The sequence below is a fragment of the Labeo rohita genome, chromosome 22 (assembly GCF_022985175.1).
Source record: "Labeo rohita strain BAU-BD-2019 chromosome 22, IGBB_LRoh.1.0, whole genome shotgun sequence".
NCBI lineage: Eukaryota > Metazoa > Chordata > Actinopteri > Cypriniformes > Cyprinidae > Labeo > Labeo rohita.
Window position 1 is genome coordinate 66,154,748 of NC_066890.1, and position 20,534 is coordinate 66,175,281.

Consider the following 20,534-nt stretch of genomic DNA (forward strand, 5'->3'; position numbering starts at 1 on the left):
GACTCGTGGGGAAACAGCTGTGACTTGGCTTGACTCGTGGGGAACAGCTGTGACTTGGCTTGACTCGTGGGGAACAGCTGTGACTTGGCTTGACTCGTGGGGAACAGCTGTGACTTGGCTTGACTCGTGGGGAACAGCTGTGACTTGGCTTGACTCGTGGGGAACAGCTGTGACTTGGCTTGACTCGTGGGGAACAGCTGTGTCCTTGCTTGACTCATGGAGAACAACAGCTGTATCTTGGCTTGGCTCGTGGAACACAGCTGTGACTTGGCTTGGTTCATGGGGAACAGCTGTGGCCTTGCTTGACTCTGTTGCTTGACTTGACTCTGTTGCTTGACTGGGCTCTGTAGCTTGACCGGGCTCTGTAGCTTGACCGGGCTCTGTAGCTTGACCGGGCTCTGTAGCTTGGCCGGGCTCTGTAGCTTGGCCGGGCTCTGTAGCTTGGCCGGGCTCTGTAGCTTGGCCGGGCTCTGTAGCTTGGCCGGGCTCTGTAGCTAGACTTGACCCTGGAACTGGACTTGACCCTGGAACTAGACTTGGCTTGGAAGCCTTGGACTTTGGAGCAGCAGCTGTAGCTTGACTTGACACAGGAGACACAGCTGCAACTTGACCTGACTCTGAGGAAGCACCTGCAGCTTGACTTGGCTCTGCAGCTTGACTTGGCACAGGAACAGTAGCTGTAATCTTGCTTGGCTCGGGGGTGGCAGCTGTGACTTTACTTGGCTCAGGAAACGCAGCTGCGAATTGACTTGACACAGCTGCAACTTGACTGGAACCAGGGGTAGCTGCCATTTTAGCTGCCCATACAGCCATGAGGGGTGAGTCCAGTATGTGTGCCATCATGTGGTGTGACTTGGAGACAGCGACCATCTTATGGAGTGGCTCTGGGATGGCGGCCATCTTGTGAACTGGCTCTGGAATGGTGGCCATCTTGTGAACAGGTTTGGGGATGGTGGCCATCTTGTGGACTGGCTCTGGGATGGCGGCCATCTTGTGGACTGGCTCGGGGATGGCGGCCATCTTGTGGACTGGCTCGGGGATGGCGGCCATCTTGTGGACTGGCTCGGGGATGGCGGCCATCTTGTGGACTGGCTCGGGGATGGCGGCCATCTTGTGGACTGGCTCAGGGATGGCGGCCATCTTGTGGACTGGCCCTGGATGGCGGCAGGCATGGCGTGAGCAGGCCCTGGAGCGGCAGGCATGGCGTGAACAGGCCCTGGAGCGGCAGGCATGGCATGAGCAGGCCCTGGAGCGGCAGGCATGGCGTGAGCAGGCCCTGGAGTGGCAGGCATGGCGTGAGCAGGCCCTGGCTTGGTTAACGTGGCTTGAGCAGGCTTTGGCTTGGCAGGCATGACGTGAACAGGCTTTGGCTTGGTGGATGTGGCTTGAACAGGCTGTGGTGTGGTGGTTACAGTGGGATTGCGAAGTCCCTCGTCCGCAATCCCAACAGTGTATGGTGATCCGCTTAAGAGCAGGGCATGATCGATATATTTCTCCAGTGACCAACAAATTTTCCCCCCTGGCAGAATTGAACTAATGGGCTCGTTTAACCCAAAACGAAAAAAGTCCTTTAGTGCCACATCATTAAAATCCACTAGATGACACAGTCCACAAAAATCCTCAACATACTCCTCTATGGTCCTGTCGCCTTGACGAAGGCAGATGAGACAAGATACTGCTGGGTTCATGATTTTCTTGTGTTGTGTATGCTGTAACTTCCGCTGGATTCAGGGGAGGCGAAGTATTCTGTAACGAGGGACGCTGAGGCGGCGTTAGAATCCAAATGCGGAACTTTATTAGTCACAGCAGCAAACATAAACGTATAAACAGGCAGAGGGTCGAAACCAAAAGCAGTCCAATAGCAACCAAAACAACAGGGGTAATCCAGATAGCAATAGTCAAAAGGCAGATGAGGGTCAAACCTTGAAAACAGTCCACACAGGCAAACAATCCAAACAGGGGTGATCCGTAAACTCAGAAATCCATAAACAAAGCAAAACAGCAACAGGTAATCCAACAGAGTAATGTACAACGCTCGGTAAGGCAGGTTAACTGGCAATACTTCGCAAAGTATTGAGCACATGGCCAGTCTTTAAATAGTGACAAACAGGAAGTAACAATAGAAGCAGCAGAGGGAGCATGCAGGCAGTCCTAGGGTGAGGGCTCCCTCTGCTGGCGTGGCATTACAACGCGTCTCTCAGTGACAAAGGAGTATAACGTTAATTTAAAGACATGCACAATCAACTGTTTGCAAGCTTTGTGCTCTTGTATCCTACCTCTCTCATTCAGCACAAATCCAAATATTCCATAATATTTCCATATTCATGATGTATCTAAATGCTAAACTATTATTTATTATGTAAATTATAGACTTTGTATTTCAGTCGCATTCTAACAGCGATAGAATGAGGTGGGCGTGCTGATGTTTGGTTAACTGTATTTTGTTTTGATTCCTTATACCAGAACATCAACCTAAAGCACTGCCATTTATTGTCTTATTAATAATGCATCACTGTAAAAGGTATTTTGTAAAATAAAAACAAAAAACAAATAGGATGTGGCTTTCTGCCATTTGACTTTCCTTTCCGTCACAAAAAAAATTGTGTGCTACTGTGGGTCCCTGTGTGTAATAAGCAGAGTGTATGTGCATTGTGTACCTGCCCGTAGGCACATATTACTAAGCCGCTCTTTAAATAGCAAACAAAACTGCACCATTGACTAACTGAAACCTGGTCTAAAGTCAGTGTTTTATTTTGTTATTTAAAGAGTGCCTTAGTGATATGCGCCTATGGACAGGTGCACAACGCACACACACTCTGTTTATAACACACAGTCTATTTCAGTTGCCTCAAAATAGCAGGCCCCACTTTATATTAGGTGGCCTTAACTACTATGTACTTACATCAAAAAATAAGTAAAGTGTACTTATTGTGTTCATATTGCATTGCACAACACTTTTGTTGCTATTGAGGTGGGATGCCGATAAGGCTAGTGACAGGATTGTTGGTATGGGTAGGTTTAAGGGTGGGTTAAGGTGTAATAAATTGCATAATTGCAAAAATTAATTACAGATGTATTTATATGCAAGTATTTATTTTTAATGTAAGTGCAATGTGAAAACATGTATGTACACAAGTGCATTGTATCAAATGACTAATTTAAATGTAAGTATATAATAGTTAAGGCCACCTAATACACTGTAAAATCTAATTAGTTGGGCTTACTTAAAAAAAGCATGCAAACCGATTGCCTTAAAAAAACTAAGTAAAGTGGAATAGGAATAGTATGTTGTAGTGACAAATGCTTAGTTAGTATAGTTTACTTACAGGAGAGTTCTAGTAACTAAAAAAGAACTGTAGGGGGTACTTAATCATTTACTTTAGGGTTACATTTGACTTAGTATAGCTACTCACTGACTCCCAGAGTGCATTGCGGCATGAATAAATTATGCAATTGCTTTGTTTTACTGTTGTTGTTTTTATTTGCTAATTTTATTTACTGACTTGTGTCAGTAGTAGCACAACATAAAATAATATAATGGTTATTGTCACAATTAATAAAAATAAATAAAATTGAATTGTTACCATTGTTGTGATTCATGTGCTAAATGTTGAAGTTTGTGACTTGAGCACATTACCACATTTATAAAAAGACTGTCTCAACCCAATAAATTTTCTCAAGGTGTTTATGAAGAACAATGAAATCATAAAACATCATTAATACATTTAAAAATACGTTAGCTAAAGAATTAAAAGATTTAAAAGCTAATCAAAACATCACAACTAGAAGGTTTCCTTCAAAAAGCAATGTACTTATTACTTTGCTTCCCTTGAAATCAAAAATTATGACTTCATGTTGTATTGCTGAATCAATAGGAAGAAAATCATAATATAAAAAAAAAAAAGTTTCAAGTGCCCAACCAAACGGAATATTAATCACTATAATGGTAAGTAAAAAAAAATAATAAAAAATAAATAAATAAATGAAATAAGACACACCAACAACATTTTATGAAAATCAACATCAATTTATGAAGTCAGTTTATGTGATGTTCTCTCAAATATATAGTCGTATTGAAACAACATTCAAGATGACTTTGGGAAATGAGTGAATGTAACTAGTGAAAAATAACTGCAGATTAATTGCCACCTCAAAAAAAATTGCTTTTCTTCTTCTTCTGTTGTTATTTTGCAAATTAGCAACATATTAGTGCACTGCTGCCTCTCACTGGTTTATTAATGTCATTGGTTCCTTTGTGGCTACTTGAATATTTTAAGTAAACATCACTCAAAGCAGTAAGTAAATTGTTTTACTCACTTGAAAGTAGCTGTAACTTAATAAAACCTAGTAAGTATAGCAACTAAGTAAAGATAACTAATTATATCTAAGTAAGGTAAACTATTGGATTTTACAGTGTATAAAGTGGGATCAATAGCAACGTGCCAACAGTGTGCCTGAACACACCTCGTTTTCAGACCAACACACCCATGGGCACACAAATGGGCACAAATGCATTTATTTAAACAACATGTTGCTACGTGTACTAGCAAAAAACACTTGCATCATGCCTGGTGCCAGATTGAGCCAGGTGTATGATAGTGTCCTTTGTTCTGGATTCTGCTTGCTTGTCACCACCATGAAATAAACTGCACTTGGGTTATTTCTCTTGTGTATATCTTTGAGTCTCCTTGAAATTACAGAATGTAATGGTGGTTTGTATTTTAATATGGGTTATTGATGTGTTTAAAGTTAAATTTAGTGTTACATTTAAAGTCAAAATCATGGATAGCTTCTTCTAAGGAGAACCTTGTCCACATGAAAGTTTTTCTATTATATTGTGCAGTGCACAATAGCTGGTTTTCTAGCTCTCAGTATCTGTGAGAAAGGCAATCTGCATTGTTTACCTTGAATACTCAGCATTTGTATTCTGTTGTATTCTAAATATGAAACTAGGTTTGATTTATTCAATGAACATAATTAGACACAGCTGACTTTACTCATTAAAATAGAGCTGCTAAAAAGGAATTTCTAAATCTATCTGAAATGGAAAGTTTTAAGTATGAATCAAGATTTACTGTTTTGTCTCTTCTTGTGCAACCTAACAGCAATAAACTGAAAGCAGTCCTTGTAATAGACCAACAGTGTATCTTACCTCCACAAAAGATGGCACCCAACCATAAAACTGCCAAAATGAGCATAGGTACAAAAATGCCAGCTCCATTTTGACTGTAAAATGTCCTTCTTTCCAATGCATTATGAAGCAGAACTGGCAAATGGAAAAAAATAAACAAACAATTAAATGTAAGTGATGTTGGTTATCTTGGTTAACTATATAGGGAGGTAGGGTAAGCCAATATTCCATATGTCACATGTGTTGGATAGATTTAAGTCAGAAAAAGAATATAACACAAATGAAAATTAAACTTATAAAGGAAATAACTCAAGCTGATCTGTTAGACCATTGGTTCTCAAACTGGAGAACGTGAGGTGACAGTACACAAAGAGCGTATCATAGGATGCCCGCAAAGTATGCTGCTTTAGCAAATTGCGCTGCTGTTCATTGTATTTTTAAAGTAGATTTGTAGCACTTAGCAGCAATAAGAACAAATATTGACACAGACTGTAAACAGAGATCGATATAAGAAACTCTCTTCGATACAGAAACATGCCCGGTGCGAGTTATTGTTTTTTATGTTTAAAATACGAGCAAGAACGCTAAATTCTCTGAATATCCAAACGATTGCAGATGTTGATTTTATATAACAATTCAACAAAAAAGTAATATAAAGTAAACATTTTACATTTTAAATGTAGCCTACATTTTAAACACAATATTGTCAATATAGTTTGTTATATTTTACAGCAAAACAATAGTTTCAACAAAATCTGCAACAGAACTGGTGTGTGTCTCCAAGCAACAGTGGTGTTTCGTTAGTGAAGGAATCTGCAGCTTTAACGATTTGGAGAGTCAGTGATTAATAACCCATTCATAACTTCAGCCGCTTCCTTACTGAATGAATGACTGAAAGATGCGACGTCTCGCTCATTAAGACAGTAATTTACTGCAATTTTAGTTTAATTCTACAAGTATTTAATTTTGCCATAATTTATTAGTTTCTTTAGTAGATCAATAATACACTTAATAGAATGTTAAGAATATGACTAGAATAGAATAAGTCTAAGTCTAGAAAAAACTTTGTCTCTATACAGGTAAAAAACGCATGAATTTATGGGTTTAAGGGGGCAAAATATGCCTTAATGGAAAAGGTGTGACTGCAATCTAATTGGGGGTACTCAGAATAATGCTAAATGCCCCAGGGGGACACCAGTGTAAAAAGTTTGAGAACCACTGTGGAAGACTATTTAAATTATTTAAAAGGTGTTGAGTTCCAAAGAGGCACAAAACCAGAATGTTACAATTCAAAGAGTTGGTGTTAATAGCCAAGTTATTTGTGCACTTACATATCACACAACTGTGCCTCTGGGGACCTGAGTTCAAATCCCAACTAGCAATGTTTCACGTTCTGGTAATGTTTTCAGCGGCAAGTTTTGTTTTAGTTCCCAGAATGTTCTGCTAAAAGGTAGGATCACATTCTCTTAAAACATTCTAAATAAGTTTATTGATAACATTGTTAGAACATTATGCTTTAACATTCCAATAAAGCTTCCCATCACATTAGATGTGGACTTACATTGCTCAGATGTCAAATTTTGGTTGAAAGTGGAAATCCAAACTTTGTTTGATGTCAAGCTCCAGTGTCATTAAACATATCCAAAAACAGCACTTATTGCAGTATCTGACATCACTTATTATAAACCAGATTATTCTGTCATACATTCACACAAATTCTTATAGAGATTAACAGAGGTTTAGATTTTGATGTCTGTTTGAAAGTAATAGTTTGCTTTAGTTGGGCAATGTGACTCAACATTTCTTTTTAGGTGCTATATCTTTGTTATGATGAAAGCAACAAGAAAAAATAGGACCAATGACATCATCATGTAGTAATCTGATCAACGGATCTTCTCTAGAGTCTACCCTACACAACAAGTTTCATATTAATGACTTTTGTAAAGTCTTTTAGCAAAGCCTTTTAGCAGCATAAGATCCAGTGGTGTTCACCTACCTATCTATTGATAGACAGACAGACAGACAGATAGAGATATATAAACACACTGGTTACAAACCAGACACTGGTTACCAAAATAGACATCAAGAAACAGTGTATGAATGTCAACAATGGTGACATGCTTCATGCTGCAATGCATTCTGGGAGCCCTGGATGAGTTCTGTATGATACACCCAGAATACATTGCAGCATGAAACGTGTCACCATTGTTAAGATTCATACACTGGTCCTTCATGTCCTTTCATGTTCCGTTTTTTAATTCTTGATTTTCATTATTTTTTTTTCTGGATTTCAGTCTGAATTATATTACATATATATAACACCATATATTAGACTGAATAATAATGATAATGTAATGATGTTTTCTTTTGCCGTTTATGCTATAATGAACACAATTACAGAAGCAAAAAAAACATCTGAAATTTAAGAGTCAGATTATCCAACTAATAATGGTGACATCAACATCTAAATCTCTGTTAATCTCAATAAGACTTTTGTAAATGTATGACAGAAATAAAGTCAGTCTGATTAATAAGTGAAGCTGGTAATGCTGTTTTTGGAGTTATTTAATAAAGTTGGAGCTTCATAAAACAAAGAGTTTTTACTTTCAACCAAAATTTGACATCTGAGCAACATTACAGTCCACATCCAATGTCCAATGGGAAACTTCCTGAATAAATCTTTATTATAGTATTAGAGGATAATGTTCTTACAATGTTATCAATAAACATTTGTAGAATGTTTTAAGAGAATGTTATCCTACCTATCCTATCCTATCCTATTAGCAGAATAGTCTGGGAACTAAAATAAAACTTGCCACTGAAAAAATTACCAGAACACAGAATAATGTTCTCAGAACATTCTTACAACAAAAAAATTTCTAGTTGGGATCCCAGCTCTAGGCTTGTCCATTCCCCTCTCTCCAACCTATGCTTTTCTTGTCAATCTCTACTTCCCTATCTACAAAAGAGCCAAATGAATAAATATTGTAAAGAAAAACCTATTTTGATTTATAAAAACAAAAATTTTACAAATGGCTTATCCCACTCTGCCCTATATAGTATGACACCATGTAAAAAGTATATTTATTAATTAATATATTTAATATACATAATTCCTACCTGAGTAAAACACCACCGAAAAGATGGCATGATTTATCCCAATGCTTGGAGCTTGATTCCAGGAGCCTTTGTAAAGCACATACACAATTAACAGACACTGAGAAGTCACATTTAACAAAATCCATATTTTAGGGTGACCAGATAATTTTTCCTAGACACTTTCTGACAAGGATTTCTACACTGTAAAAGTGAACCTGTGCAGTTGTTGCTTTAAGGAGGTGTTTCTATCTGACAATATTTATAATTCTAATTGTGTTGTTGTAACCTACTTCAATCAAGATTATACAACACAGAACAAGAGAATGTTATTTCAATTCAAATCCATTCCATTGATCCAACATACAACTCTCAGTAATGCTCAGAACAAACACATTCAAAACAAACATACCTACTCCATACTGAATAGTACATTTGGTTTAATAAGACATTATGATTTGTCATTATTAAACATTTTACATTACAGCAAAGTGAAAATCACAATTGACAATGCTACTCTTCAGCACAATGGTAACCACTGTTAAACTCAAGCACACATATTTACATCCTGAAGCATTCCATATATGCACTGTTGTATTTTTGGACAAGGTATATTGGCTGATAGAGGAGGGCTCTCTGTCAGAGATATATTTATAGAAATACTGTAGAGTGTGATGCTATGTTGCCATATTCAAAAACAGATTTAAAAATAGAAATGTTGTCACATTCAAAAATACAGGCTAAGTGTCACTAATTAAACAAGTATATGTTCAGTCTAAATGTCAGCCTCTTACATGTGTGCTTCTGATAAACAATAAGTGAATATGCATATAAACAGCCTTTTAATAAACAGAGCAGAATAATCATCGTTGAGAGTAAGACATGCAAATATTAAAAAGAAAAATGAAAAAAACTGAACACAAGCTCAGGGCCCATATTCACAAAACATCTTAAGGCTAAACGTTGCTCATAATTTGCTGATTTAGGAGAAAATCTTAAAAATAATAGGAGTGTCAATCCTAAATTTAGGACTCCTAAATGTTTGCTCCAAGAGCATTTCACGAAGCTTTTTAGCGCTAAAACTAGCACCTAAATCTGTGAAACGTTAGAAGTAGTGAAGAGGGCTCCTAAGTCATTAAGACCAAATCACAAATGGTGTCAGAACACCGGCAATCTGCCTCAGAACGTAAACATCTTAGAAACATGCTGCATTTATTTTCACGTAATTTCACATATGTTTTTCCATGCATCTTTTTTGGTTTTGAAGGTTATACTTACTCTAAACTTTCCTTTGATTATATGCTTGTTTTCATTAACAAGTTGAGCAAGAAGTAACAGCTGTTCTTGCGTCCAGTTTGGTTTTCTTTTATATTACTATCAGCCATGATTATTCTACTCTGTTAATTAAAAGGCTGTTTATATGCATATCTAAGGTTTACAAGAAGCACACATGAAATAGGCTGACACATAGTCTGCATTTTAAAATCTTTTGAATGTAGCAACATTTTTTATTTTTAAACCTTTATTTGAATATGGCAACATAATATCCTGCTGTACAATATTTCTATGAACAAATCTCTGTCAGAGACTCCTCCCCTATCAGCCAATCACTGTGTGCATAGTTAGTAATCATGCTGTCATCATCCATAGCAATGAGGTCAACCCCTCCCTTACTCTTAGCTTAAGACTTCTCTTTATTCCTTAGTAAAAGTTTGTCTCAGCAGCTTTGTGAATAGGCTTTTAGCTAAAAACTTTTACAGCTGTTTAGTGGTAAGATAAAATGTTTTGTGAATATTCTTGACCAACTGGTTAATGAAAACAAGGATATAACCAAGGAAAATCTGGAGCTGGGATCACCTACAGAACCAAAAGTTGTACCTTTTTAAAAGCTCATAATCATTAAATGTTTCTAAAATGTTTTATGTTCTGAGGCAGATTGCCAGCAATAGCCATTCATTCAGCACTGTTTCAAGTCAAATACATCTAATATTTACGTATATTTGCATCACTTTGACCGTTCTCTGTAGATCCCACCTTCTCATGCACCACGATTGGTTGATTATGTACAGTGCCTGCATGTTATTGGTCAAACTAGTTTCAAATCAATACATTCAGCAAGTCTGAAAACAGGAAAATAAAGCCAAAACAAATTCTGAACAGGACGTGTCTGGGAAAAATGGCAACATTACCAAACTAATGCCATGTTTACACATCACAATGTTTTCTGTTTAACCTAGCCTTATTTAAATGTCAAAATTCACAATGACCCAACAGAACCTGAAATAAAACCCCTAACCCTGAAAAAAGGAATGAGATGCTACATGTTTACGTTATGAGAATGCTTCCACATGACTGGTGACTGGTGTCTGTAGCTTGTCAGCAAGACCATAAAAGAGCACCTTCATGATAGAAACCCCAATTTTTAATTGTCTGAAGGAAACCACACAGGCAATGAATGAGCCTGAAGTGTGGCAATGTGACTCACTCCCTTCCAAAAGAACCGGGTTACATTGACCTGAGACATTATCTTTTGAATGGAAGTCAATGCTACATCATCCCAGCTAACAGGGAACATTCCCAGAACTTTAGTGAACATTCTGTACATGTTTGGTTAATGTTTTAAAGAAAGCATTTGAATGTAATGTTTAAAGAATGTTTTAAGGATGTTTTTAGTGTTAAATAACGTTCCTATAACGTTAAATGTAAACAATGATATCACATTGTAACTGCATCACTTTGAGGATGTTTTGAGGATGTTGTTTAGGTAACAGAATAGGCAATATTCTTACTAAAACATTGACACAATGTTTCATGGTAACTAATAAAGAACATTATCTCAACCATGTTAGGAAAACCAGCAAGGATCCCAGCAAGAAATGTTTCATGTTCTGGGAATGTTTTCAGTGGCAAATTTTATTTTAGTTCGCAGAATGTTCTGCTAAAAGGTAGGATCACATTCTCTAAAAACATTCTAAAAATGTTTATTAATAACATTGTTAGAACATTGTCTTCTAACATTCTAATAAAGATTCCCATCACAGTATATGTGGACTTACATTGCTCAGATGTCAAATTTTGGTTGAAAGTTAAAACCCAACATTTGTTTGATGTCAAGCTCCAGCGTCATTGCATAACTCCAAAAACAGCATTACCAGCTTCACTTATTATACCAGATTATTGTCATACATTTACACAAATTCTTATTGAAATTAACAAAAGTTTAGATGTTGATGTCTGTTTAAAATTAATAGTTTGGTTTGATGTCACCATTATGGCAATAAGCATTTCATCAACATGTTGCCAGCTGTTTTTGCTATAATAAACACAGTTACAGCAACTAAAAGAAGTCCTCTAAAAGTCAAATTACCCAACTAAAGCAAACACTTATCACCATAATGGTGACATAAACATCTAAATCTCTGTTAATCTCAATAAGACCTTTTGTAAATGTATGACCGAAATAAAGTCAATCTGATTTATAATAAGTGAAGCTGGTAATGCTGTTTTTTTACTTTCAACTAAAATTTGACAAAATTTGACATCTGAGCAACATTAATGTCCAATGGGAAGCTTCCAGATTAAATCTTTATTATAATGTTAAAGGATAATGTTCTAACAATGTTATCAATAAACATTTGTAGAATGTTTTTAAAGAATGTTTTATGAGAATATTTTGGGAATTAAATTAAAACTTGCCACTGAAAACATTACCAGAACATACCATAATGTTCTCAGAACATTCATAGAACAAACAGTTGTTAGCTGGGAAGTCACCACCCTGTCTCATTAAATGTAGGACCCAACCCACAGAAGTATGGCTCTGAACACAATCCCTCAAAAAAAAGGCAGGTTGGAGCAGTTAGCTTTTTGGAGAAACCGTCATAATAAACACAGTCAGTCTCCCCTCTAGGAATGACTAAGGATGGTATTAAATGTTATCTGGTTTGAGGTGCAAAATCCAAGCAGGAGACTGCTTAAAGGGCCTGCAGATTTCCTGCTCTTTTAAATTAAGTCAATGCTAATAGAAGAGCTGTTCTGAGAGGCACTAACTACTCTGAGGATGACTCTTAGGGATTAAATTTCTGATATACCTTCCAGGACCACAAAAAGAGCAAATTCCATTCAGAAGAGGAGAGGGCAGGTGCCACACTTTGGCAGCTGCATTGAGCACACTGACTGGAACCCTGCTAAGACTGTTGCTTTCTGAAACACAAATGCGGCAAATGGCCTATAGCAGGGATATGCAATGTCGGTCCTAAAGTGCTGATGTCCAGCAGAGTTTAGCTCCAACCCTGAAAAAAACTCTCACCTGTTTATAGTCCTAGTAATCCTGAAGATCTTGATTAGCTCGTTCAGGTGTGTTTGATCAGGGTTGGAGCTAAACTCTGCAGGACAGCAACACTCCAGGACCGATGTTCCATCCCTGGCCTATAGCATTCACAAGCCATCTGACTGGTGGACAGAGGGCCAGAACTGTGGCCTGACAGAAAATTCTTGCTTATCTAACTCCTTAAAGTTAGATGCATTTTTAATATTTAAATCCTTAGAGTCAAATACATTTACGAAATAAACCAGACAAATTATTACATGGGTCGTTTAGAATATAATGGATGTTCTTCTTATTAAAACAACTTGGAATCGGTTGCACACAGCCAGAGAGAGAGAAAGGCAAATCCATCTGCAACTGCTGGCATAATCCACGTGCTGCTTCAGCAGACATGGGTCCCAAACATCAAAGGCACAAATGCTTGACTATATTCAGATAGGACTTTTACAGGGGGTCATTAGAGAAATTTGTTTCACAGATGTATTTTGCGATTTTAATACTGACAGAATCTGCCACATCTGTGTTTTTCTCACATAACCTCTTTAATAATTCCAGAGCACGTTACTGTTTTTCGGCAAACTCCGATCTTCTGAGAAATCCAATCCTGTCCAACTGCAAATCTCTATGATTGCCAACTTTTTTTTTTTTTTTTTTTTCTTTTCCTTGTGTGTTTTGGCCATTGTGAACTACTATAGATGCTCTTACCATGTGCAATTTTGATATTTGCCTCGTTGTAAAGAAATAAAAATGAATAAATAAAATCAATAGCCAGACCATGTAAACTGTTAAGAGTGGTTACTGTAATATCAGTGTTACAGTTGGTAAGATTACTCACCTTCATTTCTGCACTCAATTACATAATGTTTTATGTACATTTAAGAAAATTAAACATGGTTGTACTACAAACTAATAAAAAGAAAAAATAATTAAATATAAGTAACCACACATTAACCATGGTTTTGCTATACTAGCCATAGCTTAACCATGGTACTTGTAGTAAAACTGTTATTAGTATGAACTGTTTATACTAATGGTAATAATTAGCATAAACTGAATGACTATATGCATTGTACACATACAGAGCACGTGATCTCTGCAACACCTGATGTACAAAACAGCCCCTTCCATCTCTGTAACAAACACAGAGGTGTTAGTCCCATCCAAATTGGTACATGGGGGAAAAAAAAAAAAAAATCGCAGACTTTGGATGATAAGAGTCAAAACTCATATGTAGTTTAGAAAACTAGTCCCATCCGAAAAGAGCTAAAAATAACTCAAGAAGAGAGCCAGGCAGAAGCGGAGCTTCCCATTGCAGAATGCTCACAAAAAGAGCAATCAGCCTTTTCCAGGGCTGACCAAGAGTGTTTCACTCCCAAACATGCAACACACAAATCATGTATGTATTCTCCTGCAATGAAGTTGAAACATGGTGGAGTACGTTCACCTTAACTTATCATTTCTGCTGGGGACACTGTCTAAAACTGAGTGAGACAAACAATATAACAAACAAAATCACATAGAATACAAACAGACTGTGGCTACAAGTGGCTTCTGAAGACAAAAGAAGCTGGTGATTGCATGACACAGGTGTCCTTTTATGGTCTTGCTGATGCATTGTCATCTGACCTCACATTAGACAGTCAAGATTTTTGCTTCCACTGGTCATGCAGAAGCATTCACATATAATAAAGGTCATGATGCAATGTTTATTTCCATTCAAAAATCAAATGTCACATCATAGCACGTGAGAAAACAATCTGTCAAAATCAGATCCTTGTCATACATGGGATGGCATCATAAACAGCCTGTATATCAACAGGTGGAAAGGGGAAGCAGAGGTCAAAGTTAACAATTTCACATCATATGTGAATCATAATTTCTTTTTAAAACATACCTTTCGGTTTTTGTGGAACTGTTACAGTCAGCAGAAGTGGTCGTAGTAAAGTAAGAGTTGAGCAACTGATCACTTCATTTAGGACACCTGAGATAAAAGAACCACATAAATGATTAAAGGATATTTCAGCAATTTTTTTTTTTTTTTTTTTTTTTTTTTTAATTCAGAGAATTAGATAGCTGTAGTATTCCCTGCAGTTTGTTAGTTCTGAGGTTGGTACATTATGCAAATTGTTAGCTAGCAAGCTTCTTTTTTTCATGAAAAAAAAAATCTAAATAAATAAATTTAAAAACAAAAAAATTAACCCTATGCAGTTGTCTGCCTTTGCCTAATGTAAAATCGTGTGAGAATTATGGATGGCAAATCATAATATGTCATACTAAATCATAAGTCTTTAGTCAACTAAATCTACAGTTGATTTAGTCAACTAAAATCTATTGGATTTAGTTACAGTATAGTGCATTTGTTAAGCTTTTTTTATTTCCAAACTCATATTTCCCTGCAGAAACCAGGAATTAACCTGGCAATATGATTGATATTAAGGTTTTATAATGCAATATAGACACAGATTTAACTGCTCATATCCCACGTTGTAGCATTAAACTCTAGACCAGGGGTCAAACTCGATTCCAGGAGGAATTAAAAACACCTAATCCAACTAATCAAGTCCTTCAGTGTAATTGAAAACTGCATAGTATGTGTGTTGGAGCAGGGTTGGAACAAAACTCTGGAGGGCTGCGGCCCTTCAGGAACTGAGTTTGACACCACTGCTCTAGATGGTGCAGTCCAAAGACATAACGGCTAAAGCTAACGCTTCCGGTCTGGCAGTACATTGGAAAGGACAAAAAATAAAATAAAGGCTCCAAAGGGGTTGTTTTTGCAGTGATCCCATAGAAGAACCATTTTTGGTTCATCAAAGAACCTTTCATTGAACAGTTCTTAAAGGAGAAGTCCACTTCCAAAACAATAATTCATAGAAAATGTACTCACCCCTTTGTCATCCAAGATGTTCTTGTCTTTCTTCTTCAGTTGTAAAGAAATTATGTTTTTTGAGGAAAACATTTCAGCATTTTTCTCCATATAACGGACTGATATGATGCCCCATTTGAACTTCCAAAATGTAGTTTAAATGCAGCTTCAAAAGATCCCAAATGCAGTTGTAAAAGATCCCAGCCGAGGAAGAAGGGTCTTATCTAGCGAAATGATCGGTTATTTTAATTTTAAAAAATACAATTTAAATACCTTTTAATCTCAAACGCTCGTCTTGTTTTCTGTATTCTGGCTCAAGACAGTTAGGGTATGTCGAAAAACTCTGATTGTATTTTCTCCCTCAACTTCAAAAATCATTTCAAAATCATCCTACATGCAAACAACAAAAAAACAAAAAAAACTACAAAAACATGCAAAGAAGATCAAACACCCTTAACAAAAAAGGTAAAACTGTGATATAGGACAATTTTAAAGTTGAGGGAGAACATGAGATGGGAGTTTTTCAACATACCCTAACTGTCATGAACAGGAACAAAAACAGTCCAGGCAGAGTAAGAGTAATTGTATTATTTTTTATGAAAATAACCGATCGTTTGGCTAGATAAGACCCTTCTTCCTCGGCTGGGATTGTTTACAACCGCATTTGTGATCGTTTGAAGCCCCATTTAAACTGCATTTTGGAAGTTCAAACTCGGGGCACCATATCAGTCCATTAAATGGGGAAAAATCCTGAAATGTTTTCCTCAAAAAACATAATTTCCTTTACGACTGAAGAAAGAAAGACATGAACATCTTGGATGACAAGGGGGTAAGTACATTAGCTGTAAAACAATAACATCCCTAGCTGGGGTCACTGTTTGATAATGTGTAATGCAACGCCAACAGAGGGAGCCCTTTCCCATGGACTTCCTGTTTCCGCTCCCTCTGATGCTTCTCTGGTTACTTCCTGTTTGGTGGCCATTTAAGGAAGCCAAACAGGCTTTGCGAAGTATTGTTTTGCCTGTGCGGACTCTACCAAGCGTTTTCCCTGGTTTCATTGCCTTGTTTTTGTTATTTTCCTCAGTTTAGTTTCACAGTCATAGTTTTGTCTAGTATCATTGCCATAGTTTTTACCTTGTTTCATAGTCTTTTTCATTTGTTACTTTGGTCAGCTCTCTTGGATTTTGACCTTCTGCCTGTTCATTGGATTATGCTTTTGCCTTTCCCTGGACATTACTGATTGCTGGTGTCTGACCCTGCCTGTCTTGACTACGATCTGTTTAATAAAGCTTGCATTTGGATCTATCACGCTTCCAAAGAGTCCCGTTACAGAATACTTTGCCTACCAAAGATCCAGCGGCTTACAGAACACACGACCAGATCACCATGGATCCAGCATCACGCCTCGTTCAACTCCGCCAAGCTAACCGGTCTATTGAGCAGTACGTTATGGACTTTTGTGAACTATGTCACTTGGTGGATTTTAAGGAAAGTTTTCTCAAGGACATTTTCTTTTTTGGCTTGTGTAAAGACATATTAAATAAAATGCCAGGTCATCACCGCCACTGGTCTCTGGTACGTTACATTGACTTTGCGTTGTTTCTAAGTGGCTCGGCATTCACTGTGGGGATGGCTGATGATCAACCTTGCCATCCTCCAGTATCTGCCACACCAAAGAACTTACATGTCATGTCCGGTATTGTCACCATCATGCCAGAGCCCCCTCACGCCAAGCCTGTCAAGCCAAAGTCTGCTAGAGTCATGACTGCCAAGCCAGAGCCCTCTCATGCCAAGTCTGCCAAGCCTAAATCTGCTCAAGTCACGTCCACCAAACCACAGCCTGCTCACGTCACGTCTTCTGCTCCAAGGCTGCTCACGCCATGCCTGCCGCTCCAGGGCCTGCTCACAAGTCCACGAGATGGCTGCCATCCCACAGCCAGTCCACAAGATGGCCGCCATCCCAGAGCCAGTCCACAAGATGGCCGCCATCCCAGAGCCAGTCCACAAGATAGCCCCCATCCCGAGCCAGTTCACAAGATGGCCACCATCCCCAAGCCTGTTCACAAGATGGCCGCCCCGTCTGAGTCCCCGGCCAAGATGGCTGCCACGCCCGGGCCTCATCAGTCCAAAATCATCTCATCTGAATCTCATCCCATGTCTGCCACACCCAAAGCAAATCAACTGATGGCTGATCCTCCGGTGTCAAGTCAAGTCAGGGCTGCACTTTCAGTGCCAAGTCAAGTGACAGCTGTGATTCCTGAGCCACGTCAAGTTACAGCTGTTGCTTCAGAATCAAGTCAAGTTACAGCTGTAGTTCTTGAATTAAGTCAAGTCACAGCTGTTCTCCATGAGTCAAGCCAAGTCACAGCTGTTCCCCATGAGTCAAGCCAAGTCACAGCTGTTCACCATGAGTCAAGTCAAGTTACAGCTGTTGTTCCCCATGAGTCAAGCCAAGTTACAGCAGATCTTCATGAGCCAAGTCAAGTTACTGCTGTTGTTCCCGAGTCAAGTCAAGCCACAGCTGACCTTCATGAGCCAAGTCAAATCACAGCAGACCCCCCTGAGTCAAGTCAAGTCACAGCAGACCTCCCTGAGTCAAGTTAAGTCACGACAGACCTTCCTGAATCAAGTCAAGAAACAGCTGTGCGCCTAACAGCACCTCTTCATGACATGGCTGCTAGTACAGGGCCTTGCCAAGCCATGGCCGTCCTGCCAGAACCTTACCAGGTCCCCTCTGACCTTCCAAAGCCACGTCATGTCTCAGCTGATCCTCTAGAGCCTTGTCGTGTCTCAGTCGATCCTCTAGAGCCTCGTCACGTCTCAGCTGACCCCCCAGAGCCTCGTCACGACCTCCTAGAGCCTTGTCATGTCTCAGCTGACTCCCCAGAGCCTCGTCACGACCTCCTAGAGCCTTGTCATGTCTCGGCCGACCCCCCCAGAGCCTCGTCACATATCAGCTGACATCCCTCGTCAGGTTTCAGCTGTCCTTCCAAAGTCTCGCCAAGTCTTGTCTCATCTCCCAAGCCCGGCAGAGCCCACACTCCCAAGCTACGCAGGGCCCACGCTTTCTAACCTCACAGTCTCCACACCCTCAAGCCTGGCAGGTATCCCACTTTCTTCTGTGCTGCCTGTCACGGCGATGGCCATTTTAAGCGTGTGGGCTACACACTGTAATCCAGAGGCCTCATCTGTCCACGAGTCTGGTCCAGAGGCCTCGTCTGACCACGAGTCTGCTCCAAAGGCCTCGTCTGTCCACGGGTCTCTGCCAGAGGCCTTTCCTGTCCACGAGTTTGCGCAAATACCTCCTGAGGTGTCAGCATGCACTGTAGAACCTCCTAAGGAGGTGGCGTCCATTAATGAACTCACTGCCACGTCTGACCATGAGGTTGCGCCAATGTCCCCAGAGGTGGCGGCTCCAGCTGCAGAACCCCCTAAGGGGGCGGCGTCCTCCTATGGACTCTCTGCCCATCATGTTACAGCCAAGGAGGCCTATCATGAACTCTCTGCCTGTCATATCACGGCCAAGGAGGCCAATCATGAACCCTATGCTCTGTTATGGATGTCATTAGTTCCACGGTAGGTATCTTTGCTCCTCTCTGCTCTGCCTGCTCTGCCTGCCCCGCCATGGCTCCCTGCTCTGCCTGCTCAGTCTGCCTGTTCAGTGCCTGGGCTGTTGTTGTTTTGAGCGCCAGGAGTCGCTCCTAGACGGGGGGAATCTGTAATGCCACGCCAGCAGAGGGAGCCCTTTCCCATGGACTTCCTGTTTCTGCTCCCTCTGCTGCTTCTCTGGTTACTTCCTGTTTGGTGGCCATTTAAGGAGGCCTATAACAAACAGGCTTCGCAAAGTATTGTTTTGCCTGTGCGGACTCTACCAAGCATTTTCCCTGGTTTCATTGCCTTGTTTTTGTTATTTTCCTCGGTTTAGTTTCATAGTCATAGTTTTGTCTAGTATCATTGCCACAGTTTTTCAGTCTTTTTCATTTGTTACTTTGGTCGGCTCTCTTGGATTTTGACCTTCTCCCTGTTCATTGAATTACGCTTTTGCCTTGCCCTGGATGTTACTGTTTGCTGGTGTCTGACCCTGCCTGTCTTGACTACGATTTGTTTAATAAAGCTTGCATTTGGATCTATCACGCTTCCAAAGAGTCCTGTTACATAATGTTAACCTTCCTGTTCTCCACAAGAAGCAAAAGGCATCTGTTTGTTTTTGACAGAAACCCAATCAAATTAAAATGAAACTGCCCCCACATGGTGGTTTGCTGAAAGCTATATATGCAGTGTGCCTGATAATAATGCTTGATTATAATGATAGTCACACAATTGGACAAACCCAATGTTTGCTTAAAGATTATCAACAAGTAAAGTAATTTTTGCTGTCCTATATGCTGATCGCATTTTTGAAACCTAATTCAGTTTGATTATTTTAACTTTTAAACATGGAGCAAAGCACTATTAAGTCATTTAAGTTAAATTGGAAATTAAATAAAATGGACTACTTACCATCTATAAAACCCCAAATAATGAAGGCAATCACCATAAACAGGTTTGGGAGGAAATGAAATGACCGATGAAGAGCTAAGGAACACAACAATGGTTACCTTGATTGAACTCTAGACAGTATGTAATGGCATTGTAATTAATTCACTGTTTTTAAATTAAATTTAATAGAGTTAACAGTAACAGTAATATTTACCTAAGAAATGATAAAAATCTCCTAAATGAAATTTATAACAAAGTAGGCAGCCCAGCAGAGACGCAGATCCAGAGGAAAGGCCACACAGCAACAACGCCGCAATGTGTAAAGTGGAGAGACCTTTAAGATAAATGCATATTTAATTTACACATGTGATGTAGTGTAGAAGGAATACAGTTTTAACAATATACAATTGTAATACTGTAAATATTTTACTTTTCATGCAAGATCAAACTGCCAAATGTCATCAGTGAGCTTGTAAAAATTAGCATTCTCTCTGTGTAATAATTCTGAAGAACATAGTCCACATTGCTATTAAGATATTTTAAAAAATCAGTTTGATGCATTTCATTATTCCTCTTTTATTATAAATAGATTTCCTGTCTGACCATTAGAGTAATTTTTGCCTGCTGTAATTATTTAT

The 20,534-nt window shown here is 39.0% G+C and overlaps 1 pseudogene; it reads right to left on the reverse strand.

Moving 5' to 3' along the window:
- LOC127153479 (interferon-induced very large GTPase 1-like) overlaps positions 1-20,534 on the reverse strand; it is a 112,306-nt pseudogene that overhangs the window by 44,624 nt on the left and 47,148 nt on the right.